The sequence below is a fragment of the Kryptolebias marmoratus genome, linkage group LG6, assembly GCF_001649575.2.
Source record: "Kryptolebias marmoratus isolate JLee-2015 linkage group LG6, ASM164957v2, whole genome shotgun sequence".
Lineage (NCBI taxonomy): Eukaryota > Metazoa > Chordata > Actinopteri > Cyprinodontiformes > Rivulidae > Kryptolebias > Kryptolebias marmoratus.
The window spans coordinates 26,630,254-26,637,617 of NC_051435.1; positions in this window are offsets into that span (position 1 = coordinate 26,630,254).

Here is a 7,364-nt window from a genome sequence, read left to right on the forward strand (position 1 = left end):
AGATAGTTGCGATAGCCAATCAGATCACGAGTTGTGTCAGTAAGGCCCTCTAGCTGGCCTCACGTTGAACGTGACATTTACGCATCCTGTGATTGGATATGGATACTTACTAGTTTGAGCCACAGCAGTGCTATGCAGATCAACAGAGTCACACCCGGGACTGTTAACGGTTAAAAACTTTTTTAACCCACAATGGCCGAAGGAGAGCAACACATTGATTTGGTTGCTGACATTCTGGCAAGGCTGTTTTCAAGACGAACTTTTCAAGAGAAGTTAGATCTCGTTAGAGGAGGATGGCCGACCCCGAGCTAGCTAACCTGTTCCAGAATGGATTTTGTGTTGAAATAAGTGTTTTGGGGTTACAGCCGTTTTGGTGAGTGCAAACATTTTATTTATTTTATTCTATTTTATTTAGTTTCGACAGTAACATACCAGATATGTTTTAATTGCTGATGCAGGTTTGTTGATTACAAAAATGATAATAGCCCATTTTGATTTTCATCCTAGTGTTATAAATGCGGGCATAATGAAAGGGATTTATTGACTAAGTTGGACATCACTGAAGGAAGTGTGTTCCCACCACTGGAACCAACTGTTCCACCTTTGAAATGAGCAGCACTCAACTCCCTTCAGTAACCTCCTATGTTACTGGGCTGCTTCAGGGCAGGAATTTTTGAGTGAAAGTAAGAGAAAATGGTGTAGAAAAAAGCTGACTGGAATGTCAGAAAGGAAAAGAGTTTCAAGAAAAAGAGTACTGGACATCAGAAGATCTTTACACCCTCAGAGAACTGGACACCCACTAGTAATTTATTAGTCTTTTCATATAGGAATAAAGCATCTGTCTTATTGTTGTCACTTATTGTGTCTGTTCTGTATTTGGGCTCATGGCGTGACTAATGTCATCAAACTGAGAGGGAGGAGGAGAGACCACCACACTGTCAATTAGAATAATTGGACTGTGAATACGGTGATTTAATTATGAGCTGAAAGGGAAGGTTGTTCATTGTTTCATTGCACTGATAGACAAAAGGACAATGTGCACAAAAATGACACGTATAGGAATAAAATATATGTTAAAATGGATCTCATAAAAAATCTATGCACTGCAAATTCAAACATGCTGTTTGAACCTAAAATACTAGAGAAAGTGCTGCCCTAAAGCTCTATGTTAATGTTAGTTAAGTTGATTGAGATTTCAGTTAAATTTGTTAATTTCAGTTTATTTATATAGGACCAGTTCACAACAAAAGGCACTGTACAAAAACATTCACATACATTAAAAAAAAAAAAAAAAAAAAAGCAAAAGTTATCTATCTAAGGAAGCCAGGCGAATCTTCACTTTGTTGGTGACTCTCTTTTAACAGGAAGAAACCTTCAAAAGAACCTGACTCCTTAGGGTGGCTGTTTGAATCATTTCATCTAGATAGAGATCTAGATCTAGACTGGGTACAATTTCCAGGTGCCTAAAGGTGCTGCATTTATTTGTTTAAACAATTATATGTGAGCATAAGTTATAGGATTGTCCAACCATTAAACTGCACAGGAAGGTGAAGAATTCTGAAAGATTAACATGTTTTGATGCAAAATGTGCGTATCAAGACCTGGGCAGGGGCTGTGGTGGCAAAGACTCGGGAGTGGTGCTCAGTGGAGGCTAAGGCAAGAGTTGTGTCTCTTTGTGGAATATGTTTTTGATTTAGTCAAGGGAATTTCTGATCTGTGGCGAGTTTTTGACTTGTGGACGAAACAGAATTGCTTCTTCTATGAAGTAAGGTAACTGGCAAAAAGGTGTGTGTGTAATTCTAACATTAGTATTCGTATTTGTATGTCAATAAAATGCTGGCACTAGGTACTTATGCCCCTTTTACATGGACCCTAACAGTCCCGGTTCCAATCTCCCTTCTTTTAAAGTTAAACACTGCAAGATCGCAAACATCTGTAAGTTAGTTCAATGTCTTAAATTAACTTAAATGGTACATTCTCTAATACAATAGATTACTCCATTTAATTGAATCTTTAGCTGTCACATCTCCTTCAACAAGGGCTTCTGAGAAAAATTAAACTTGGATGTTTCAGAACAACTGTCCCACAACTCTTTTTTTTTTTTTTCTTTTTACATATATATATAACAGTCTTATCAGTCCATACAGAACAATACAGGACATCACAGGGGTAGACTGCCCTCAGCCCTGATAGGGATTATTGTGCCCTTTTGAACCTTATCAGTCTCTGAATCTCAGAGGCAGTTATATTTCATGTCCCCTGGAAGTTGTTCTCACGGGAGTAGATGGTGGGAAGGTGGTTCCTGAAGAAGGGCTTGCTACTGGCTGATTCGATGGTGATTCGGGTGGAATGGCCACCTCTGTAACTGGGGATCTGCAGTCCTGCTGGGGCACTGCCGACTCAGCCATATGTTGTGCTGCAGGAGTATCAGTCCCAGGAACCGCCTGAAGGTGACGTCTGTTGCGACGAGTCACACTCCCGTTGGCCATTTTTTTACGAGGTAGGATCTCGGCTCCTTGGACTTGCTGATGACTTTGGCAGGCGTTGTCCATCCTTTTTCCCCATCGAGCTTCACCTTCACATTTTGACCAGGAAGGAGGTCGGGGAGAGGGCGAACTGAATGTCTGCGGTTGTAGAAGAATCTGTAAGATTAGCTTTGCCATCCTTCATGTAGACTAGGTCTGGGTTGACTGGGCTTGGCATCAATGTTTTTTCCAGGACAGGCACGGTGGTACGAATCTGTCGGGCAGTCATAAGCTGCGCTGAACTGGAACCTGTTGCTGCTACTGGTGTGGAGCAGTAACTCATGAGGGCCAAGCAGGGGTCAGGCTGTTAAAGGATGTACTTAGCAGTCTGAACAGCCCTCTCTGCAGATCCATTAGACTGCGGGTAATGGGGGCTTGAGGTTATTTCAGTTAACCCTTTACCTCTGCTTGAACTCTTGAAACTCTGTCGATGTAAACTGTGTCCCATTGTCACTGACAAGTTCCAGTGGGATGCCCCATCTCACAAACATGTGTTTGAGCTTGTTGATAACTTGAGTGCTGGAGGCAGTGGTGGGGGAGTCGATTTCAATGTCCCATGAAAAATAATCGACAGCGACAAGATGTGTCTTACCCTCAAGCACAAACAGGTCAACTGCGATTCTCTGCCATGGACCATTGGGCAGAGAAGTTGTCCCCAGTGGTTCGCGTCTCTGTGTAGGTTTGTGCTCTCTGCAAAAGTCACAGAACTTCACTTTGTTTGTGATCTGCACACGAATCTTCAGCCACCACACCGTCAACTTAGCTCGCTCACGACACTTAGTGAGGCCCTGGTGGCCTTCGTGTAGTTGGTCTAGAACACCCGCTTGGAGTGCTGTTGGAACTACAATGCGGTCGTGATAAAGGACCAGCCCATTCAACTCCGATAGGTGATTTTTGACTGCATAGTATCCATGCATTACTGAGCTCTCTGCCATATTGCGAGGCCACCCTTTTCTGATAAACTTGATTACTTTTTGAAGCTCAGCATCCTTTCGAGTAGTCTGATGGAGTTCCTCCAGCTATGGTGACCTGATTGGTTTGTTAGCCACCATAGTGTTGACATATGCCTTTACTTGTGTTTCAGTTTCCGGAACATAACTGTCTTCCAACGGATGTCTGGAGAGTGTGTCGGTGACTACGAGCTGTTTACCAGGAACGTGTTCAGCAGTAACGTTGAACCTCATGAGACGCATAAGTAGTCTCTGGCATCTTAGTGGCATTTTGTCAAGATCATAAGAGTTGATCAGTGGTACTAGTTGCTTATGATCGGTTTGTAACCGGACATGGCCCATCCCCTGGATGTAGCGAGCAAAGCGTTCACAGGCCCAGACCGACGCCAGACACTCCTTTTCAATCTGTGAATACCTGTTCTCAGCATCAGTAAGTGTGCGCGAGCAAAAGGCAACAGGACACAACTCCCCCTCATGGTCTTGTAACAAAGCAGCACCGAGGCCGTAACTGCTGGCATCAGCACTGACCACTGTCGGTTTGTTGGCATTGTAGTAGCAAAGGGCTGGCGCAGCTATGAGCATTGTTTTGGCCTTATTGAACGCTCGCTCCTGGGGTTCATCCCAAACCCATACAGTTTCCTTCTTGAGCAGGTTAGTCAGTGGGTACAGCACTGTGGACAGACCAGGCAGGAATTTGCCAACATAGTTTACCATCCCAAGCACCTGTCTCAGCTGCTCCACGTTTGAGGGACGAGGCATCTTAGCAATAGCATCCACCTTGCTCTCATCAGGCTTTACACCATCGACACTAATGATGTGTCCAAAGAACTGCAGTTCGGTGTTCCCAAAGTGACACTTGGTCCTGTTCAACTTAAGACCGGACGCCTTGATCGTCCGCAAAACTTCATCGAGTCAGCAGTCATGTTGTTCCTTCGTAGATCCGTAAACCAGAATGTCATCCATCATGACAATAGTTCCTTCCAGGTTCTTGAGTAGATTACTCATCAGTCGCTGGAAAATCTCTGGAGCTGATGTAATCCTGAATGGTAAGCGTTTGAAGCAAAACCGGCCCATCGGGGTAATGAATGTGGTCAGTTTTTGGCAGCTGGAGTCCAACGGAATCTGACAAAACCCACTAGAGGCATCCAGAGTGGAGAAAATCTTGGCTCCGGCCAGTTTAGGTGTTATGTCATCTAATGTAGGTAAGATGTAGCGTTCACGCTTAACGCCCTTGTTTAATCGTTTTAAATCTACACACACTCTGACTTCATCCTTTTTGCATTTTGGAGCAGGCACCATTGGGGCACACCAATCTGTTGGTTCTGTGACCTCCTCAATGATCCCAAGATTTAGCATCCGCTTTAGTTCTTTCTCCACTTTTGGAAGGAGGGGAAAAGGGACTCGGCGTGGTGTATTGACGCTGTATGGAATTGCCTCTTCCATCAGCTCAATTTTAACAGGCGCACAGTTCAGTAGTCCTATTTCCCCGAACACGTCACTGCAGCTCAATGTTCCTGTCAATGTCTGAATTCGACTCCTCAATGACCTTTGACTTTGCTGTTGCTCCCAGGAACAGTTCACCAATAAAGAATTGAAGTGTCTTCAAAAGGTGGACGTTCTTCTGGGTCTTCATAATTGCAGCATCATAATTGTACTGATCAAAAGAAATGACTTTACAGACATAAGTTATTCTTGAACAGTGAGTTTATTCAAAATAACAGAGTCTGTGCCGAAACCGGGAACTTCTTGTTCAATCAGTGAAATCCCCCATTTCTCTGGGGCTGCTTGTTTTTATGAACATTTACCACACCCTAGTAAGAGTAACAAGACACCCACGTCCCACTGGGACGGACCTGTAGGATTCAAGTACATTCAATTCCATTTATGGGGATAAACTAGGGTCTTCAGAGAAGCAACAGCTAACTGTCCACGTTTGCACGTTTTCAACAACGTGAGCGTAAGAGCCCACGGTTCATATCCTAAGGAGGTGTTGTGGCTGAGGACAGTGTCTCTCAAAATGATAGCTCAGGCCTCATGGCCTGAACACAGATGCAGCCCAGTTACCTCAGAATGAATCCTGATCTGAATCTGTAAGAGCTTCAGCTCTGACTTGTTTTAGCATTTTAGTTTTACACAGAGCCTCGAAATGTCCCATTTTGTTACATCTTTGCATCTTTTATTTTGGGCAGGACAGTTTTCGTTTTTGTCGTGCATCCTATCACATCGCTGACAGTTCTGTTTATTTTCGCTGTATTTCTTCGCTTGTTTCTGCCGTGGTTTCTCATAGCTCCGCTATGTGCTGCTAAACTGTTTCTGTCTCCCCTCATTCCCTGTAGTCTCCATGTGCTCTGCACTTTGTTGCTTCACTTGTTCGTTCTGACGAGCAAGCTGGATGGCTCACTCCAGAGTCAGGTCCGCTTCCAGTTGAAGTTTTTGAGAAACCTCCTTATCCAGTGGCGGCAGTGGCTCAGGAGGTAGGGGTTTGTCTTGCAATCGGAGGGTTGCTGGTTTAAGCCCCTGCTCCAGCTGTCTCAGCCGTTGTGTCCTTCGGCAAGACACTTCATCCGCCTTGCCTGCTGGTGGTGGTCAGAGGGCTCGGTGGCGCCGGTGTGATGGCAGCCTCACTTCTATCAGCCTGCCCCAGGGCAGCTGTGGCTACAATGTAGCTTACCGCCATCAGTGTGTGAATGATTGTAGTGTAAAGGTCCTTGGACTAGATAAAGCGCTATATAAGTGCAAGCCATTTACCATCCATTATTCCAATAACGATCCGGTCGTGAATCTGCTCGTCTTTCCCCGCGCTGAACTCGCAGTGCTGTGCGAGCTCGTATAAGTTCCGCACAAAAGCTTCAACTGTCTCACCGGCCCTCTGGCTCCTTTTGTGAAAATAGGCGCGGTCATGGATAACGTTTCTTTTCGAAACAAAATGTTCATCAAACTTCTGCATCACTAGGGCGAACTCATACCGGATGTGGCATGTCCTCCGTTGCAACGAGAAACATGAAAGACCCTTAAATAGGTTCGGCATCTCTCCCCATAGAGTACAGGAGCGAATTTACCTGCACTTCCCCGCTCTCTCTGTCGAGTTTCGACGCAACCCTGAAGCGGGAGAATCTCTGCCGCCAGGTCGGCCACTCCAAGGGCTGGGCACTGTCTGTGCCAGGGTGGCGCTAGGGGGTGCTATAGCTCCCCCTGGAAAAGTCATAGCACCCCTGTAGCACCCCCAAGCAAAGGCATAACCGGGGTATGTGTGGGACATGTCCCCCACTTCCCTTATGTATGCCCTATATCCCCCGCACTTTTTCCAGCAGTTGCAATTGTTTAATTCGTTGTTTACATGTCGGGATGTGTTCCGAGCCATCTTTAAACGCACTATGAGCGCTGCGTACACAAAGTGGATCGGGAGACTTGCTGCTTCCCATTGTTGCATGGTGCATCAGAAATATGTTCAGCAAACTAGCCAGAGCCAATAAGAGGCAAAAAACTTTGCAAAGTTTTTTCCAAACCAACCGTGTAAGTTGAGTAATGATGTTCCATGCTGATAATGTTAGCTAAATGATGATCAATGTCAATATATAATGTTAAGCTAGTTAACAAAACTATTAATGTTGTTCTTAACCTATGTTACATTCCTTGCTGGTTATTTAATGCTAGCAATATATTCAATAATCTTTCATTTCTGTGCAGAAGTTGTGCTCACTGTTGCTTTCCACATATTTAAAAATAAACTTTGCCGCCACAGAAGAAAGAGCAAAGTCAGGGAGGAGAAGGAGATGTTAAATCAGAGGCCAGCAGCAGAGACAATGATGCAGGGTCTTCTGCGAAAAATGTTGCCAGAAGTCCGGGGCCTTTCTGAAGAAGTGGAAATACTTGTACGGTTGCTGCTTAC